This window comes from Mytilus galloprovincialis, chromosome 7 (genome assembly GCF_965363235.1).
Source record: "Mytilus galloprovincialis chromosome 7, xbMytGall1.hap1.1, whole genome shotgun sequence".
Classification (NCBI taxonomy): Eukaryota; Metazoa; Mollusca; class Bivalvia; order Mytilida; family Mytilidae; genus Mytilus; species Mytilus galloprovincialis.
In genome coordinates this window covers 29627570-29650553 of record NC_134844.1, presented here as the reverse complement: position 1 = coordinate 29650553, position 22984 = coordinate 29627570, and positions in this window count along the sequence as shown.

Genomic DNA, 22984 nt, shown 5'->3' with positions numbered 1-22984 from the left:
TGCTTGGTATATCTCATAAAAAACTACTTCGGTCGATGCTACATGCATGTACTACTATTGAAAAAAATTTATTTGTGGTGCTTAATGCTCTTCAATTTTGTATTTGATTCGGCCTTACAGTACTTGTATTCAATCGGCACTGATAAGTCTGATGTGGCCGTCAATTCGTGACCTTAATGGTTATATAGAGATCTGTGTATTTCAAAGACGTGGGCATCATTAGCTTAATACTAGGAGCTTCGGTACTGACATGTTTGTTAAACTGAATTTAAAAATTAGTAAGAAACTAAGGTTTCATCAGGCAAAGTTGACCATAGATCGATTTGGTATTGTTGTGTGTCCCTTTTTAGCATGAACATATATTTAATTGTCATTTAATAGATTTACTGTTTGTAAAAGTATGAGTTATTCGAAATACTAAGAATTTTTTTATACCAGGCATTACCTTAGCCGTATTTGGCACAACTTTTTAGAATTTTGAATCCTCAATGCTATTCAACTTTCTCTTTGTTTGTCTTTCTAACAATGTTGACTTGAGCGTAAGTGTTGTGTCTTATGTAGACGAAACGCGCGTCTGGTGTATCAAATTATAAGCTGGGTAACTTTGATAACTATTTCATCGTAAAAAGTAAAATACCAAAACTACCGAACTCCTCGGAAAATCTAATGGTAAAATAGAAAGGTCAAACATATCAAACAAAGAGATAACAGCTGTCATATTCCTAACTTAGCACAGACTTTTAATTATATCGAAAATGGAAGATTCAACCTGGTTTTATTGCTGGTTAAACCTCTCACTTGTATGACAGCAGAAATAAAACACTATATGGACAACAATATGTGTACAAAACAAACAGACATAATACTAGAAGGTAAAATTTTCCAATAAAGGGGTACAGCAGTCAACATAAATTGTTCAGCTGTTTAGGGAATTTAATGTCCTTGTTATTCAATATTTGTACTTTGAATTTTCCAGGTAAAGGAAAACAAATCAACCAAACCGCTTCGGATGCATTTACCATACAGTTTTTATTTTGACGATCTTGAGATATATGATCTTCATGTTGGTCATTCGGAAGTGACGTAGTCCGGCTGGTGTAATTTTGTACAATGTTAAAAAAAATGATATATGTTTGAAGTCACAAATCAAACGAAAAACAAAATGACAGTTTAAAGTGGAAGGAACATTTTATCCGCTTTAAGTTTATTTAAAGGGGGGGAAATAACCATAAACACATGGTGTTTGTGTCCCTTTAGCTATGACATGACAAAACGTACATAGAAGACCTGTTGGTGCTCTTCTGCTGTTGTTTTTTTCTATGGTCGGGTTGTTGTCTCTTTGACACATTCCCCATTTCCATTCTCAATTTTATTATAGAATCTGACTGAATAAAACGCGAGACAATATCAATTAACGAAACGCGTGGAAAACAAACGTCATATTCCTATAGTCGAATCTTTCCAGAAAACTTTTTTTGACTTTTAAAGCGAGCTAAACCTTCAAGTTGAATGAAAGTTGTTTAAAGTACATATATATGAAGTGAAATATAAAAAAGGGGGGAATCGCATCAACTCCAAAAACAGCGATACCATGAGCATCTATATAAGCGTATCCTGCTATGCATTGATGTCTCGACAAACAAACTCCCATTCAGTCCAAACATCACAATGGGTAACATTACAGATCAGTAGCCCTTTTCACACAAAGTCGTAAATGTAAAATGTATCGTATGTCTAAAACATTCCTTAACAATTCAACTAAATAGTTTTATTATAAGATTAATTTTACACTTTATAGATTTTTTTTTTAAAGGGCTACAGACGACTATACTTGTATTTAAAGATCTACGACCGAAAATATTGACACACCGACACATCATAACGATCAAGAAAATTATGTTGGTAACTGTAAAACTTATTGTGTAGTCTCGATTTCAGAAGTTCTTCTTTTTCCACCTGTTGACACATTGGTGCGTTAAAAAATCTGGTTAATAAAATCCAAATAGTGTAACCGGCACGTTTTAATTGTGAGACGTTAGCATCATACGATAGAACATAGGGAATGTAACTGCTGCAAAGATGAAGTTGACAATTGAAAAGTTGACATTATAACGTTTATCATTAATGTTCGTTCGTATTCGTCAATCAGTGTCATTTCGAGGAAAAGATATATAAGATACGAAGCAGACCTTATACATTTTATCTATAGAAAAATATCACAAATCAGTACATACACAGCAAAAAACACAAAAACACAAAAACAAACGGTAGGCCCTCATCACGACAATAATCAAACCTTTCATTTCACTGCAAATTTAAGACGGTTCCAGTTCATTTGATCCTTAATAACCAAATAAGGGAATTCTTGACAGACAGTTATATTATTAAATTGTTTATTTATTCCCGTTTCATAACAAAACACCAATGCATGATTTATCAATAACATAGGTTTTTTGTATTTCAAGTATTAATGTAATCTTTGTGAAGCATGTTTCCGAATCAAATTTTCATAATTTTTGTATAATATGATTATATATATGTACTTATATATTAAGCTAAATGTATATTCATCACCACGTGAAATGTAATTTTGAGAAAACAAGTATAAAACAGTATCTTCAAAACCAGTTTATATAAACTTAGTGTTTTTATAGTTACAGCAACGGTCTAATATCTTTATAAAAACAAGAAACCACAAACAATTATCAACCACATCAACAAACGACACCAAGTCTTGACTTAAGACAGTTGCAAACAAATGCAGCGCGTTTAAACGTTTAAATAGGTACAAACATTTACCCTTACCTACGACAATAGTGTAAAATCCCAACATAGAAAGGCACACTATAAAATATCAATTGTAATGGCTAAACTCAATCGAAAGTCATACTAACACAAACGAGTGAACATACACTGAACGAATAAATTTGATCTAGGACATAATGTAAGTACACAAACAATAAGATAAGGTACAAAAATCAAATATAAATAACAAAACAATAAATAAATTTGCCATAAGGTTCCATAGACAAGTTTCATCCACCACATTATTTGTGTGTCTTTCTTAAGTCAGAAGTAGTTCTATGATTGTAATTGGTTTATATCTGTCAGATTTGTTTTTGTAAATTGATTTGTTTTATAAACCATATGGATGACTTTTATATTCAATTGATACTTAAGTTTTTGAACAATCAGTTGTATAATGATCCGTTTATGTTAATAAAGGGCTGCGCTTTAGCGCATGATACGCCCGTTGTTTGAAAGACGACGGGCGTATAAAAATGGCAAAAAAGACTACAATGACAATGAGGAGCAGCAAGAAGATAACAGGGAAAGTGAAGATGGTGAAAGTGACTCTACTGAAAGTTATGATCTAAATGAGGAAGTAGGTGATGAAAGTAAGGATTTCATTGACGACGGGCGTATAAAAATAGCAAAAAAGACTACAATGACAATGAGGAGCAGCAAGAAGATAACAGGGAAAGTGAAGATGGTGAAAGTGACTCTACTGAAAGTTATAATCTAAATGAGGAAGTAGGTGATGAAAGTAAGGATTTTATTGATGATGAATATAAAGATTTCATTGATGATGAGGAGGCCTCTTCTGAGAATGAAAATGAGGAATTTTCTGATGATGAGGACAGTGATTACAGTGAAGAAGACACTGATGATTAAACCTAGTTCAGCTTTTTAATATTTAGCATAAAAAACAAATATCATTAACATTGGCATATAACATAGAAGTCTTCAATGCAATATAAGGAAAGTGATATATGATTATGGGTTTTAGTTATTCTATGGCTGATTTCCAAATTTTATAGTAGTTTGAAAGAAGGTAATTTTCTTGGGGTATATTGCTCATAGTTAGATTCTGTTGAACACAGTAAGGAATCCATACTAAATTATACAAAGATGTATGCAAAAGTTGTTCAAATGGTGCTTAATATGGTGGATAATGATTATACCTTTTTATTGTTTATAATATTCACAAGATGATCATATTGATAAATGTTTAGGAGACTTGATTTCCTTATTTTTTTCATAAAATGACACCCTTTAACATTTAAGGAATATTTAGTCACATGTTAGGATTTTCATGTTGTCACTTGTTCACTTATTATGTGCTATTGTAGACTAGTTATGTTTTATAACATTTTTTATTGCGCTCAACCCTTCCACCGAAACCGAACTCTATAAAAAAGCTGCAATGCTAAGGTATCATTTGTGATTTCAATTGCAACCAATTTTAACAAGAGTAAAACAACCTATATGCAAAAACAGTATTTGATTTTTATCCATAGCTTAGATAGTAAAAATGTTATCATAAAATGATATATGCCTCAGGGAACAGTTAGTATCTCAGGGACTGCTAATGTGCTTTCATCCTTGCAACCATTCAATAATAGTACAAACGTATGACATTCATGGAACCTATTTTTTAATGTTTTAAATTGAACTAAAGATTTTACAAATTTTATGTTTTCATCAGATTTTATTAAGTATTATTTGTTACATCAATAGATATAAACAATTCACCAAAGTTTCATGGACATTGGTGAAAGCCTTTTTCAGTTATTGTCCGAAGTTTTAAAAATCCCCCTTTTTTTATGAATAAAGCCCCATTAATCCAAAACTTAAAATCTGAAATGAAAAAAAAACGAAAGGGAGCTTACGTCAATAAATATAAACAATTCACTTAAGTTTCATGGAAATTGGTGAAAGTGTTTTTGAGTTATTGTCCGAAGTGTGGACGACGGACGGACAAACGGACGGACGGACGGACGGACGGACGGACGGACAGCGGTATACCATAATACGTCCCGTCTAAAAGACGGGCGTATAATAACGAAGATAATCGTGAGCTTAGTTGTTTGGCTTTATAAATATTTTGATATGAGCGTCACTGATGAGTCTTATGTAGACGAAACACGCGTCTGGTGTACTTAATTACAATGTATAATCCTGGTACCTTTGATAACTATTAGTACTATGTGCTTCGGTACCAACATTTTTTGTTTAAATGAATTTACAAAATTTGGAAGAAATTAAGGTTCCGTCAGCTAAGTTTCAGTTACATTAATGAAATTCTAACCATCAATCGTATTCATCCCGTCTCGTACCTGACACTATTCTTACCCCTTTAAATAGTTTGCATTATGAATGTCTCATTGGACAACTCGAAGAATGATTGATTATGCCTGTCTATATCAAGTAAATCAAAATACCATTGTATTTATTTATTCCGTTAAAAATGTTTTGAGTTGTAATTGGCTTTGAACTAGCTGTCGATTTCTGCAAGTACTTTTTGTCGTTTTTATAGTTTATGATATATAAATATACTGCCTCCGTTCTGTTTTTATTAGATGCTTTTCTGCAGTTACAGTGTAGTATCGATGTAATGAGTAAAACCCTTTTTTACTTATTTCGTAGTTTGTTCATATATCTAACTGTAACACCATTGTCCCGTGTTTAAGTAAAGGTTTGATTGCTCTTAATATATATATAAGAAGGTGTGGTATGAGTGCCAATGAGACAAATCTCCATCGATGTCACAATTTGTAAGGTAAACAGGTAAACCATTTTAAGTCAAAGTAAGGTCTTCAACAATAAACCTTGGCTCACACCGAAAAGCAGGCTATATAGAGCTCTTAACAGACTAATGTAAAACCATTCAAACAGGAAAAGCAACGGTCTATTCTATTTAAAAAAAACAAAAAACCACATTCACCCTTACCTACAACAATAGTGTAAAATCATAACATAGAAAGACACACTATGCAATATCAATTGTAATGGCTAATTACAATTGAAAGACATATTAACACAAACAAGTGAACATTCACTGAACGAAATAAATATGCTCTAGGACACAATGTTTGTACAAAAACAATAAGATAAGGTACAAAAATCAAATGCAAAGAAAAAAAAAACAATAGATAAAGCTGCCATAAGGTTCCAACAACATGTTTAGTCCGCCACATTCTCCATGTGGCTTTCCTAAGCCAGAAGCCTGTAGTTCAGTGGCTGTAATTGGTTTGTCATATTTATTTTTCGTTAATTGTTTTGTTATAAATTGGGTTATCAGTTATCTCAATTGAATTATTTCATATATTTTATGAATGAGTCTTTTATAGACGATAGTCCGGTATGGTTTTTCTCTTTGTTGAAGGCGGTAAAGTTGCCTTTATTTGCTTACATCCACGTCAATTGACATTTGATGGATAGTTGTCTTATAGGCTATCATACCACTTCTTTTCTTGATATTTACGATTACTAAAAGATTGTTTTAAGAAAATTACCCTTAATAAATAATTCATGCTTTCCTAGATAAGAATCAGTTCACATATCGAATCTAACAGTTTTAGTGTAAAGATGTCGTAAAAACGCATACTTTTCTGCAATACAAAAATAGGAGTAGACAACATCGACTGGACGCAGGATCACGAGTATTCATAGCTGTACATAAATAGCAATATATATTTTGTTATTACTATACAAAATAGATAACCAAAATATTTGTATCAATGAAAAAATAAAATGACAGTTTGCTGTTTATCTGATGTTAAAGAAATCCATTACTTAATAATTTCCAAGTAATACATATAATACGTTTATTGAAGTTTTAATTGCAACTTCGGACATGGAATTAGTCAACACTGTGAAATAAACACCATGTTTAAGGAGGCCAAAGGAATAACACCATTCAAAACATAAAAAACTTGACAAACGAAACAGAATTGTCTGTGTTGTCGTAAATGTTTGTGTAGTGGTTTCTGTGTTTATCCGAATTATCCTTGTATCGAAACGGACAACAATTGCTGTCTTATTCGATTTAAAAGTAAGTTTATTTGGTAAACTTATGCAGTTAATTTGAATACATTTGATTATGTAATTTATTGCGTCTGTTCCGCAGTGATCTGTCACTATGTGTTTCTGGAAACTATAAAGGGTTTTTTGAGTTCTTACCATGATTTTTTTCTTTAAGTCAGTATATTTTAGAATTTTAATAAAATAAAATACACGGTAAGAGGACTTACCATATTTGTCTGCAAGTGTTTCCAACTGAATTCTAAAACATATAATAATGTTATCTTATATGCAAAATAGTATTATCAAAAATAATTTATTTCTATAAATATTAGGAACATATAACCGATGTCTCAGGTTACGTCATTGCATAAATTAAATTATGAGCACAATGGAGATGTTAATTTGCTCAATCAAAAATAACTTTATTCAATACATGTAAAAGCCGCCTAAATACATGCTAAGGAGATCATTTCTGCAAGACATGAAACTTTGAAAATAATGCATAAAATATTCAGTCAATATAATTTTGAGTGCATGTAACACAAAGATCAACAGATGCTGATTACGTAGTAAACGTTGTTAAATGCACGTACTTGAAAGCTGTTCTCACTGACAAATGGATTTGCGTTTTTTCTTTAACAAGCAAGCTAAACACAATGTGTGAGGCGGTTTTCCGTTTCGTCTCCGAGGATATCACCAGCCCAGTAGTCAACTCTTCGGTGTTGACATGAATATCAATGATGTGGTCATTTGTATGAATTTCCTGTCTACAAAACTTTGAATTTTTCGAAAAACTAAGGATTTTCTTATTCCAGGCATAGATTACCTTAGCCGTATTTGGCACATTTTTTTGGAATTTTGGATTCTCAATGCTCGACATCTTTGTTCTTGTTTGGATTCATAAATATTTAATATGAGCGTCACTGATGAGTCTTATGTAGACGAAACGCGCGTCTGGTGTACTTAATTACAATGTATAATCCTGGTACCTTTGATAACTATTAGTACTATGTGCTTCGGTACCAACATTTTTTGTTTAAATGAATTTACAAAATTTGGAAGAAATTAAGGTTCCGTCAGCTAAGTTTCAGTTACATTAATGAAATTCTAACCATCAATCGTATTCATCCCGTCTCGTACCTGACACTATTCTTACCCCTTTAAATAGTTTGCATTATGAATGTCTCATTGGACAACTCGAAGAATGATTATGCCTGTCTATATCAAGTAAATCAAAATACCATTGTATTTATTTATTCCGTTAAAAATGTTTTGAGTTGTAATTGGCTTTGAACTAGCTGTCGATTTCTGCAAGTACTTTTTGTCGTTTTTATAGTTTATGATATATAAATATACTGCCTCCGTTCTGTTTTTATTAGATGCTTTTCTGCAGTTACAGTGTAGTATCGATGTAATGAGTAAAACCCTTTTTTACTTATTTCGTAGTTTGTTCATATATCTAACTGTAACACCATTGTCCCGTGTTTAAGTAAAGGTTTGATTGCTCTTAATATATATATAAGAAGGTGTGGTATGAGTGCCAATGAGACAAATCTCCATCGATGTCACAATTTGTAAGGTAAACAGGTAAACCATTTTAAGTCAAAGTAAGGTCTTCAACAATAAACCTTGGCTCACACCGAAAAGCAGGCTATATAGAGCTCTTAACAGACTAATGTAAAACCATTCAAACAGGAAAAGCAACGGTCTATTCTATTTAAAAAAAAACAAAAAACCACATTCACCCTTACCTACAACAATAGTGTAAAATCATAACATAGAAAGACACACTATGCAATATCAATTGTAATGGCTAATTACAATTGAAAGACATATTAACACAAACAAGTGAACATTCACTGAACGAAATAAATATGCTCTAGGACACAATGTTTGTACAAAAACAATAAGATAAGGTACAAAAATCAAATGCAAAGAAAAAAAAAATAGATAAAGCTGCCATAAGGTTCCAACAACATGTTTAGTCCGCCACATTCTCCATGTGGCTTTCCTAAGTCAGAAGCCTGTAGTTCAGTGGTTGTAATTGGTTTGTCATATTTATTTTTCGTTAATTGTTTTGTTATAAATTGGGTTATCAGTTATCTCAATTGAATTATTTCATATATTTTATGAATGAGTCTTTTATAGACGATAGTCCGGTATGGTTTTTCTCTTTGTTGAAGGCGGTAAAAGTGCCTTTATTTGCTTACATCCACGTCAATTGACATTTGATGGATAGTTGTCTTATAGGCTATCATACCACTTCTTTTCTTGATATTTACGATTACTAAAAGATTGTTTTAAGAAAATTACCCTTAATAAATAATTCATGCTTTCCTAGATAAGAATCAGTTCACATATCGCATCTAACAGTTTTAGTGTAAAGATGTCGTAAAAACGCATACTTTTCTGCATTTATATTAATAATATAATTAATATTTAATATGAGCGTCACTGATGAGTCTTATGTAGACGAAACGCTCGTCTGGCGTACTAAACTATAACCCTGGTACCTTTGATAACTCTTTACAACACTGGGTCGAGGCCACTGCTGGTAGACGTTTCGTCCCCGAGGGTATCACCAGCCCAGTAGTCAACACTTCGACGTTGACATGAATATCAATAATGTGGTCATTTGTATGAATTTCCTGTTTACAAAACTTTGAATTTTTCGAAAAACTAAGGATTTTCTTATTCCAGGCATAGATTACCTTAGCCGTATTTAGCACATTTTTTTTGAATTTTGGATTCTCAATGCTCGCCATCTTTGTACTTGTTTGGCTTCATAAATATTTTGATAACTACTAATAACATAATTCTTTAGATGTGATTTCTTTTTCATATTTCAACAGATGGATGAAAAGCACATCACTTAACTAAAAGATCAATCAAACATATTTTGTTTTCAATAACAAAAACAAAAACAAAGGAAAAAACATTTAATATTTAATTCATAATTATAAAAAGTATATATTTTCAATAGTCTGGTTAAATTCTATGAAAATATTTGTGTAGGTGTTGCAGCGTTTAGCTCATTGTCATATATGGCATCGCCGTAGATGGCACGCTCACGTTCTATTTGAATTTAGACATTCCCGTATCTGGTACTTATTAATTTGTTGTTGACAACCAAAGGACGGAGTTAGACGTAGACGAATGGACAGGAAAAGACAGGAGCAGGAACACATGGAGACACACGGACAGGAAGAAGCTGACATATAGTCAGGGAATGAGTCGGTGGAAGATGCACGAGCATAGCCTCTTTTATGCATAACCCGTAACACACACATTTTTGAGGCTAGCGTTCATGACACAGTGGGGGAACACGTTCCCTCTAAAATGAAGGAAAAGATTTTGGAGGAAAAGTCAAAAGAGCTAAATATTCTTTTACGAACACAAAAAGAAATGTAGGTGATTGACGAGGGCGATTTAAATTTAAAAGGGGGCGGTGGGAAATTTTTGCATTGAAAAGAAATCGTCGGGTATTGGTTTGTCCATAAAAGAATTAGCTGCAGGTTTATATGAGTGTTTTCATTGAGAAATACAGGACTCAGACACAAGAAAGTATATGCTCGAAATAAGATTAGCCGCAACGGAACCGAAAGAAATACTCCTAAGTTTAGTACAATTGTTTTTAAAATCCAATATCTGCCAATACAAAATGAATTTAAAGACAATTGTACATTCAGGTTTCACTCAGGAAAATTTCTGACGAAGTTCGCGATTTGCCAACGAAGAATGTACAGTAATTGTCTAATTTCTGAAAATATTTAAAATACGTCACAGATATGAAATTTATATGAAATTTGAATGACTTATACTTTGTAGTCTTGTCTCCAATTATATTTAAAATGTTATGTTATAATAACTTGAACATAGCGAAAACGCGAAGTCGAAAAGGCGAAAACGTGAAATCGAAAACGCGAAATCGGAAAGAAAAAAATATTTCGCGTTTTCGCGTTTTCGTCCTATAGAATATGAAGGACGAAAACGTGAAAATGCAAATGGCCTTAACCGGCCACCATACTTCAGCAACATGTTAACTGTTGCTACCTTTAAAGGTATTATATTTCTTTTTAAACAACATGTTTTTTCTAGACATATCTCGTTTTCACTGACAAATAACCCAATTTTTAAAGCCGCAAAATTAAGATTTTAAAATGGAAGACGAAGATAATTGCACATTAAACATTACATGTCTAGCAGTGCTTACCAGCTCAATACATAAATCATGCCTATTTAATACAAATGTATGTATTTATTTATTCTGTTGGCTGCTGGCTAAAACATGGTATTGAAATCTGTTTAATCATTTGTTAAAACACCTAATTATTTACTCGTTTGTTTATTCGTAATCTGCATACATTTAGATATACAAATTTAATGCATTTAGTTGATATTTTTACCTGAATGCGGTAAATCAATACACATGTCTGTTGAATCAAACTTCTTTAAGGAATTGACTTTCCGATTAAGGATTGTACTTTTTATAGCTTATACGTCAATAGGTTTTGTATGTTGTTTCTTTGGTACATTTTGTTTTAAAGCTCAGTAACATGATGAAAGAAAAAATGTTTCAAATATATGCCTGTACCTATGAAATGAGCCTATATTATTTCTCTTTGATTCTATGACTCTCTTGAATCGTTTCTTAAGCAACAGATAAGTAAGTACTATGCATTTTATCTGTTTAGTGTCGAAACAAAAAGGCAGAAAAATGTGAACAAAATCATTTACATAAAACAAGTACACTGAATATGCGTTTTTTCTTTAAGAAAAGCTTAAATTTAAATGTTAAATCTCTTTATTTTTTTGTCATTTTAAGATATCCATATAATGTGTTGCAGTATGCAAACGTCTTACAGTAAAAAGGGAATAGACGGTTCATACGTAATGATACCACTGCTGTCATATTTAAGAGTAATCGAGGGGAAAACGCGTCAATTACGCAATGTCACAATATTGGTTTTGCATGCTGTTAAAAAAAAGCATTGCTTTTGAACATGGTTGACAAAGTTGATTAGAATAGATGCAATTTAACAATTTAGATTTCGGCTACAATAAAAATGCACGCATTATATTATGCAAATTGTCAGTTAATATGGTTTGGGTATCTTGATTACGTACTCCACGCTTGAACAAATTCGTCCCATTAGTCAATGTAATCAGCACTTGGTTTTTTTTACACAGAGTGTTTGTGTAAGGCTATTGACAGACCATGCATTTAGCTGTATTTATTGCTTGTATAGAGTAAATCTTTCCTTTTTTTTTTTGGTAGAACAGGTATAGAACCATTAATTCAGGCCCGGTCGCAAAGAACATACAAGAAAGTAGTACATATTTTAAACAAAATAGTACCTACGCATAGCTGTATCTTTGTCAATAGTGGGAATATTTGGGTTATTTTTGTATCAAATGAAAGCTTGGGGATCACTGCAGAACCCTTGTTTAAAGTTTTTCTTGTATAGTAAAGAAGTATATGAAATTTTAATAGGAGGGCACATTTGGCCTGTTGTTCAGATCAGAAGTTCCGGTTTTTGAACTATCAAACTTCGGGGAACCAGTATGCTCTAATATGCAATTAAAGATATGTTGATTCTTTCAGCACAAGTCAGGATAAGGTACAGTTTTGACATGAAATAACTGCCACTTTATTTGAACTTATTATAATAAGGCAAAGTAGCAATAAATGCTTGAAATTGCAGAATTTAACATAGAAAGCAATGGGGCTAGGAATTAGTGGTTTTATACCAACACTGTAGAATCAAATGTGTGCTTTTGATATGTTTCTTCTAATGTATCTATGCGTGTCATAATATTTGCTGTTATTTGCTCGGTGTCATGTCTCCACTTATGAATTTCATTTATCACTAATGACAAAATCACATTAATAACAAATTCAGAATTTGCTATATATTCAGATTGACACACACATTTGTCAATTGAATCAAGAGTTGTACCTGGTACCTCTAGAATATTTATATTTGAATCCCAAGTCGAAGGCGACTGCAATAAGATGCACAAAGTATTCCTGTTTTAGGAGACGGTAACTTTTTTTTTTTAATTTCAAACACACTTTAAGGATGGACACCTCTGAGGAGCCGAAAATTTCTACAATTAAACTTTTTTTTCACCTGATTTTTGGGTTTAAAAGACTGTAACAAAATAATTGGTGAAGAAAAACTCATATGGTGATGCACTCTTTTTTTGCTACGGCCCTTTGAAAATGCCCAATTTTGATGATATTCCCATTTTTCATTGACTTTTACCTATTTTTGGGCTATTATCGTGAAAAAAATCACAGTTCCACAATTTAACTTTTTTTCATACTTTTTATAAAGATAAAGTGGACCAATCTGAATAAATTTTACTTAAAAAAACTACAGGTAGGTGTTAATATAAAAAAGTTTTATCACATTTTGACGTTTTTTTTGTGTAAAATTTACCATCCTGTCAATTTTCTATTTTTGTGATTTTTCGGGGTTTTAAGAACAGAATGCATATTATTTCAACTGTTTTGTTATAAATGATTGAAAACATACATATCTGAGAAATTTGAAAAGACCAAAATGATATGAGATGTACATGATTCTTGTAAAATCATTTTGTGTATCCCTCACCCATTTTCTCAAAAGTTTTGCTAAAAGTACTGACTTGATTGGTCGTAAAATTTGAAAACTGGATTACTCAAAAACCGTTCATTGTAAATACACAATTTTTTTTCACAGAGTTATGATTGATGATAATAATTCTAAAATTCATTGATATTTTCCACTTGTATCATATGTTTTGGAAATAATTCAAGAACGAGATTTCAACGAAACTGAACGAGACTGAAAAGTCAGAAGAATACATCCTTAAGTTGTTTTGTTTAATTCAACATTGTGTGTTATTGTCACAATACAATTCTTGATCATCAACATAACAACCTTTTTTCATATGAATTTCTTCAACAGACACTTAAAAGGTAGGGTTCAACATTGTTATGATATTGTAATTTTTAGATTTATTTATGTTGGCCTGATTTGTGTTGAGTGGCCTGGTAGTTGTTTACAGAATAATCTTAGAAATGTGCAGTTTAGAAATCACTGGAACAATCACAGAATGATTGGAACTTTCCATTTGACCCACATAATAATTCCAGAATGATCCTAATAAAAGATGCGTTATATAAACTTCTACATTTCACTAGAAACTTCCGTTGTAACTTTCTAGGATGTTCCATTATAGAGTGTTCTAGAACTTTCCGTGACAACTATTTATATATAGACACTAAAGTTAAACACTTAGACTTAGACATCGATAGACATTAGTATTCGCAGCATTTATATTGATACTTTTATTCTACAAACAACATCATACTGGATTGTGACCTTAATAGTGAACGTTATATTGGATTCCGAAAGATTTCCGGAAACAGATAAAGATAAAATATTGGACTCATATTTTGACAGTTAAGTTGACAGTTATATTTGTGTTATACTTCTTGTAAACTTCTGTATAATAAATATTGTAAAATTTTATCATTGATTTGTGTCGTTTGTTGGCTACAATTTAAAGGTAATTTCTGGCCGTAACAACATTGATATTGAGTACTAAAATATTTACATCTTCGAATGAATGTTTTGTTTTCAAACAAATGTGACATGTCTATTTTGATGAAATCACATGATTATCAATCAAATATAATACAAAATAATAAACAACTAACTTTTTTATCATTTTAACTTTCAGACTTTAAACTATAAATGGTTATTTTTCTTTAAAAGAAGGGCGCAGATAACAGAGAGACATATACCTCAACAATCAAAAATAATTGACAACACCATTGTTAAAAAGGATATACAAAAAGACAAAAAAATAGAAAACAGAACTTAACATAGAAACTAAAGACAAAACAACACGAACTCCGGATCCACCATTACATCTCAAACACTTGCGGATGAACAGTGTACTCACTTGGATCAGTTGTACTGTTACATTTTTTAAACAAGGAACATAATGGCTGCAAGTAATATTTATATCTAATTGTGATTTAGTTGGTGTTTCAGAACTTTGCCATGTAACAATTTTATTCAATCTTACGTCATTTTAGCATAACCTACACCACTTGAATAAGGTTACAAAGAACTATAACCAATTTGAAACATGAATGATGTTGCTTGCACATATCGTAAAGCTAAGATAGAAAAATAAATTTTTAAACGTTTTTGATGAAGTTGGAGTCAAATCAACTTGAACTTATTACACATGTTCCCTATAATATGATCTTTCTAAGTTTAATGCTAAATCTCAACTAAACATAGAAAAAAAATGATAGTGTGAGTTTTATATGACTTACTGACAATCTATAGTTGTTGCTGATGTTTACGTGATTTGAACTCCAGTTGATTGTTTTCTAAACAGCAAGCAAATGCTTCATAGATATAGTCTTAATTTTGTACGCCAGTCTTGCGTTTTGTCTACAAAAGACACATTGTTTGCATCAATCACGTTATAAAGGTAGAAAAAATCAGGAACGAGATAAAGACTCAGTCTCGACTTTACATAACTGATCTGCATCAGCTCATCTATCCCAACTATATATAAATCTTACAAAATACCAGGTAATTTACTATTTTGGTTCATTACTGTCACATTAACGGATTTTATTTGTACCCAAAATAAACGAGAATTTTATTTTTTTTTTTACTAAATTCAGATAGTAACCTTTTAAACTATATATTTCTATTTCAAATCAATATGAATTTTCAAGAAGTATAGTCTTTTCAGACTCTGAACAGCCCGTGTTCCTACAATTCGCAGTTTTGGTCGGGGTTTTATCTCACATCGGTCGCAACGTTTGAGAGTCAATGTGAACACACCTCAACAATACTTTGTTTTATTGTATTTTTTTATTTTTTTTGCGTGGTATTCTCTTTACCTTGGATTTCTATTGGTTTCTACGGAATACAGTATTGACATGTATCCATCAATCAATATTATATGACACAAATATTCAACAAAACAAACCGTATAGTCTATCACGGTGTATTGGTTTTCTTTCTAGTTAAGCTATTGATTATATCAACTTAATTATATACCTTTACAGAAAATCATATTCTAGAGCTTTGTGGTTTAAAGACAGCTATCCAACAGTAATATCAGATTACTTTGATTGTAAAAATAACAATAACCTTATTTGCCATTTGAAAATTTTTAAAAGAAATTTGAAAACTTATTAACCTTACACGTGTGTAAATAAAGCTCCAAACGTCAAATATTATTACGTTTCACCTACGAGTCGACCTTCGTGATTCGTAAAATTATTTGTGCATATTGTTCGAATGATTAGTGTCTTTTCTTACAGTACTCTGACAGTACTGTCGGCTATTGTAACTTTCTTTTTTTTTTAATTATATCAAATCATTTGTATGAATGTTTTTTGCCTGGTATGCTAGACCATGGACAGTTATTATAACTATATAATGATTTGTATATCTTTGCACGGTTAGTCCCATTATCTGTTTTGTTATAAAAAGAATTATGAAAAGCTGTTGCTCTACTTTTTTATCGGGAGGTCTTTGGTCACGTAATGAATTTTTGCATAAGTTTGATTCTAACGGAGATCACTGTATACAGTTGTCTTTTCTTCAAATTTCGATTTTATTCTTGGTAGCTGAAATCCTTTATGGGGTACATGTGATTTGAAATTCTTCTCTATATCATCATCATTCACAAAAATTGATTCATCATATGGCGATTTTGAGATATTCGGGTTTGCATCCTCACTATCTGGCAATAGAATGTTACAGTAAGGATCTTGAATAGCCCTATCCTACTTTTATAGTCATGTGGTACTCTTAATAATTTTTTTGCTGAAAACTTACCCAACAGAAAATTTTTTCCTTGTCATTGCCACTTTTGCAGAACAATGCGTTATATACGATGGGTTGTCTTTACTTTCAGAAGAATTGTTTTGTCCACGTAGTGATTTTAATATACTTGGACTTTTAATGTCAGTTAATGGTCTGTAACAATCGGAATCTTAAAAAAAACTGTTTTACTTTCGGCTGAATCATTGTATATCGGTGCCTCTTCGTTTGGTTTTGTTTTAACACTTGAAATGTTAATTTGTTGATTAGGTACTTGTGATTCCAAGTTGCTCGTTAAAGATCATTAGGTTTATATATGCAGATATGTCTTTACTTTGGCGTTTAGCCTTGATGATTGTCTGGTTACATGTAGAATTTTCACAATTTTGTGTACTGCTTGTATAAGGATGAGGTTTTTTAACATCTAACGACGTTTAGTCTAAGTTTGAACCAAAGGAGTTTGGACTGCGTGGCTTTGCCTCTACTCTATAATCAATGATGGCACAATGTCTTTCTGAAAGATTCTTTCTATATGGTGATATAATTTTACTTAAGTAAGCCTCGGTAAACGTTTTGTTACACAGATACTCTGTAACAAACTCTGTCCCACTTGCATTATTATGAGGTCGTTGGATAAGTAACGACGTTTTTATAAGGTTGACTCTGCAAAAGGTTTACTGCATATCGCTGTTGCTTCTTCATATTTAGCTTTTGTTTTTGCCTCTGGTCGATGGACTGGTAACAACGTTTTGCGTAAGGTTGACTCAAAAGGAGATATTTCCGGGTGCGGGAATTTCTCGCTACATTGAAGACCTGTTGGTGACCCTTTGCTGTTGTTTTTTATTTGGTCGGGTTGTTGTCTCTTTGACACATTCCCCATTTCCATTCTCAATTTTATTATCGTTGAATCTTCTTGGGATGTCGATTTTATAGTTGGAAAGCTGAATGAGTTCCTGTAATTAGTACTTGTGATTTCAAAATGTTCTTAAAAGTTGTATCAGTGACAAAAGTAGGATTGTTCTTTCTCGATTTATCTCTATCATATTTGTATTTGCATGAGCTCCTTGGACAAGAAACCCGTTTTCGATTAAATCTGACCAAAAATTAGATTTTCTACATGGCGTTGCCTCTTCTTCAAATATTGGTCCCATTATTGAAGGCTCAGTATTTTGATTTGGTATATGAGAGTCCAAGTTGTTAGAAAAAGTTTTTAACAGAGCCAAAACGTGGCCTTGAAGGATTGTAGTCTGTATGTCGGAATTTAAACATTCTTTGACGTGCGGCCAGAGTACCATTTTGTATACAGTTAGTGTCTGATATATCATCTGTCTTCATCGTATAATCAGGAGGTTTTTGTACACATACCGCAGTTTTGCTTAAAGTTGAATCTAAATTAAGATTAGTACATAGTGTTCCCTCTTGTTTAGATTTGGTTGTAATAGGTAAATGGTTTTCTTTGTCGGTTACTTGGGTATCGCCATTTCTAAAAATATCATTGGGCTTCGAAAAATGGTTATAACTATATGAGTATAAGAAGTTGCTTCGACATTGCAAGCGAGTAACTTTTTTGTTATATAATGGTTCTTGAAAAAAAAATCGTCTTACTTTCATGAGCACTTAATGGAGATATCTGTTCTATGGTCGGGTTGTTGTCTCTTTGTCACATTCCCCATTTCCATTCTCAATTTTATGTTCCTTATGATGTGATCTTTCAAATTGGAATTTGAAATAAAAGTTTTGACCCTAATTGCACGGTTCATTGACCAAAGACAATAATGCTGTCGTGCTTTATGTTAACGTGTGTTGTCGCTATAGTTTTAAAATTTTGGTCAATATAGTGTTTGATGAGGTTGAAGTCAATGAACTTGAATTTATTTCACAGGTTCCCTTTGATATGATCTTTCTAGGTTTAATGCCAAACGTCCACTGAACATAGAAAAAATGATAGTGCGAGTTTTTAATGACCTATGACAATCTATAGTTGCTGATTTCCACGTCATTTGAACTCCGGTTGATGGTTGTCTCATTAGAAAGCAAATGCATCATAGATACAGTCTTCATTTTGTAAGCCAGTCTCGCGTTTTGTGTACAAAAGACATCAATCAATAACGTTACATAGGTAAAACAATTTAGGAACAAGATAAAGACTCAGTCTCGACTTTACATGCTGATCTGAATCAGCTCATCTATCTCAACTATCTTACAAAACTTAATCTTACAAAATTCCAGGTAATTTGATAATTCGGTTCATTACTGTCACATTAACGGATTTAATTTATACCCAAAAAAAAAAACGGAATTTTCTTTTTGAACTAAATTCAGATAGACACCTCTTAAACTGTCTATGACTTTTTTAATCAATTTATATTTTCATGAAATATATTCTTTTCAGACTCTGAGTAGTTTATCGTATGATTAAGAGTGAAGATGATGAATTTTCATGACCTTTGCCGTTACAAATGATTATGTCAAACCTACATTAGATTTAATATGATAAAATTGAGAATGGAAATTTGGAATGTGCCAAAGAGACAGCAACCCGACCACAGAGCAGACAACAGCAGAAGGTAACCAACAGGTCTTCAATGCAACGAGAAATTTTCGCACCCGGAGGCGTCCTTCAGCTGGCCCCTAAACAAATATATACTGGTTCAGTGATAATGAATAAAATTGAGAATGGAAATGGGGAATGTGCCAAAGAGACAACAACCCGACCATAGAAAAAAAAAACAACAGCAGAAGGTCACCAACAGGTCTTCAATGTAGCGAGAAATTCCCGCACCCGGAGGCGTCCTTCAGCTGGCCCCTAAACAATTATATACTAGTTCAGTGCTAATGAACACTATACTAAATTCTAAATTATACACTAACAAAGGCTCCTGACTTGGGACAGGCGCAAAAATGCAGCGGGGTTAAACATGTTTGTGAGATTTCAACCCTCCCCTATACCTCTAGCCAATGCAGAAAAGTAAACGCATAACAATACGCACATTAAAATTCAGTTCAAGAGAAGTCCGAGTCTGATGTCAGAAGATGTAACCAAAGAAAATAAACAAAATGACAATAATACATAAATAACATCAGACTACTAGCAGTTAACTGACATGCCAGCTCCGGACTTCAATTAAACTGATTGATAAAATTATGTCTTCATCATATGAATATCAGGCACAATCCTCCCCGTGAGGGGTTTAGTATCATACCATCATAACATATATGAGAAGAACATAACCCGTGTCATGCCAACAACTGGTTTATTAATAATAAATGTGTTTAGTTCCGATGCAAAGACCCTATAAGTGAATCAATATTAACGATCAATAATATGATCAATGTTAAAACCCTGCTTTCTTACAATTCGCAGTTTTGGTCTGAGTTTTATCTCACTTCGGTCGAAACGTTTGAGAGTCAATGTTAACACACTTCAACAATACTTTGTTTTAATTGGGTTGTTTTTTTTTTTTTTTTTTTTTTTTTTTTTTTTTTTTTTTTGGCGTGGTATTCTCTGTAGTTGATGTCTATTGGTTGTTAGAGAATACAGTATTGTCATGTCCTTTTGATAACTATCACGATGTATTGGTTTTCTTTGCATTTAAATAGGCTATTGCTATTATCAAATTTATTATATACCTTTACAGAAAATCATATTCTAGAGCTTTCACTTTCACTTTCACTATTGTCGTTTTCACATTTCTAGTAAGGTCAAATAGTTATTTCCGTCTACACTTTACAAAAAGCTGTATAATAAGGCATTGTGGTTTAAAGACAGCTATCAATCAGTAAGATCAGATTACTTTGATTGTAAAAATAACAACAACCTGGTTTGTCATTTTTAAATTTATAAAAGAAATTTGAAAAAAAATAATCTTTCACTTGTGTCATAAAGCTCCAAACGTCAAATGGTATTTAGTTTTACCTACGAGTCGACCTTCGTGATTCGTAAAATTATTAATGAATCTTGTTCGAATTTTTAGTGTCTTTCCTTACAGTACTGTGGGCTATTGTAATTTTCTTCCTTTTGGAATTTTGTCAAATCATTAATATTAATTTTGTTTGCCTGGTATGCTTGACCATGGACAGTTGTTATACTTAAATAATGAATTTTGTATATTTGCACGTTAAGTCACATTATCTGTTTTTATAAAAAGAATCATGAAAAGCTGTTGTTCTACTTTTATCATCTTGAGGTCTTTGGTCACGTATGAAGTTTTGCATAATCGTGACTCTAACGGCGATCACTGTATACAGCTGCCTCTTCTTCAAATTTCGATTTTATTTTTGGTAGCTGAAATCCTGTATGGGGTACTTGTGATTTGAATTTCTTCCTTATAGCATCATCATTCACAAAAATAGATTCATGATAAAGCGATTGTAAGATATTCGGGTGTACAGCCTCAATATCTGGCCATAGACTGTTACAGTAAGGATCTTAGCTCCTATCCTACTTTTATAAGCATGCAGTCCTCTTAAATACTTTTTTTGCTGAAAACTGACCCAACAGAAGATTCTCTACTTGTCGTTGCCACTTCTTTTGATTTTGGTTTTGCAGAACAATACGTTCTATACGATGATTTGTCTTTACTTTGACATTCAGAGTCAGTAAAACACTATCAGTGACAAAACAATGCTATGAAGAATTGTTTTGTCCACGTAGTGATTTTAATATACTTGGACTTTTAATGTCAGTTAATGGTCTGTAACAATCGGAATCTTAAAAAAAAACTGTTTTACTTTCACAAGCATGATGTCCTTTGACACGTAACGAAGTTTTGATTACGGTTAACCCATGTATATCATTGCTTCTTCATTTTGTTTTGTTTTTACACTTGATAGTCATTTTGTTGATTGGGTACCTGTGATTCCAAGTTGCTCGTTAAATATCATTAGGTCTTGCAGAGAAAGGCTTTATATATGATAATATGTCTTTACTTTTGCGTTTAGCCTTGATAATTGTTTGGTTACATGCAGAATCGTTACCATTCTCTGTACCACTTGTATAAGGATGAGGTTTTTTAACAGCTAACGACGTTTGGTCTAAGTTTGCACCAAATGAATGTGGACTGCTTGGCTTTGCCTCTACTCTATTATCACTGATGACACCAGGTCTTTCTAAAAGATTCTTTCTATATGGTGATTTGGGTTTACTTAGGTAAGCCTCAGTAAACGTTTTGTTACAAGGATAATCTGTAATAAACTCTGTCCCACTTGCATTATTATGAGGTCGTTGGACAAGTAACGAAGTTTTGCAGAAGGTTGACTCTTCTAAAGGTGTATTGCATATCGCTGTCTCTTTTTCATATTTAGATTTTGTTTTTGCCTCTCCCTGTGGTTTTGTTTTTATAGTTGGACGTTTTATTTCATGATCGGGCACTTCGGAATCCAAGATGCTTGTTAAAGCATTACCACAGACAAAATCAGGCCTTGCAAAATCAAACTTTCTATATGCTGATTTTTCTTTACTTTGCCGTTCATTCTCAATAAATGTTTTGTTACAAGAAGAATCTTTAATAACATATGTCCTACCTGTACCAGAATGAGGTCGATAGTCAGGTAACAACGTTTTGCTTAAGGTTGACTCAACAGGAGATTTTCTGTGTATCGCTGACTCTTCTTGGGATGGCGATTTTATAGTTGAAAGCTGAATTCCTGTATTAAGTACTTGCGATTCCAAATTGTTCTTTAAAGTTTTATCAGTGGCAAAAGTTGGTCTGGTAGGATTGTTCTGTCCATGTGATGATTTTAATATATTTGGAAGGTTAAAATCAGAAACTGTTGTGCTACATAAATCATCTTGATTTATCTCTGTCCTATTTGGTAAATTTGACTCAAAATAAGATACTCTGTAAGGCATTGCCTTTTCTTCAAATATTGGTCCGATTCTTGAAAATTTAGTGTGTTTATCTGGTACATGAAAGACCAAGTTGTTGTTAGAAAAGGTTTTAACAGAGCCAACATTAGGCCTTGAAGAATTGTAGTCTATATATCGTGATTTAAACATTATTGGACGTGCGGCCAGAGTACCGTTGTTTAAGCAGTTAGTATCCGATATATCATCTGTCTTCATCGTATAATCATGAGGTTTTTGTACACTTACTGCTGTTTTGCTTAAAGTTGACTCTAGATTAAAATTACTACATAGTGTTCCCTCTTGTTTAGATTTGGTTGTAATAGGTAAGTGGTTTTCTTTGTCGGATACTTTGGTATCGCCATTTCTAAAAATATTATTGGGTTTCGAAAAATGGTTATTACTATATGATGATAAGTAGTTGCTTCGACATTTAACGTCAGTAACTGTTTTGCTATATAATGAATCTTGAAAA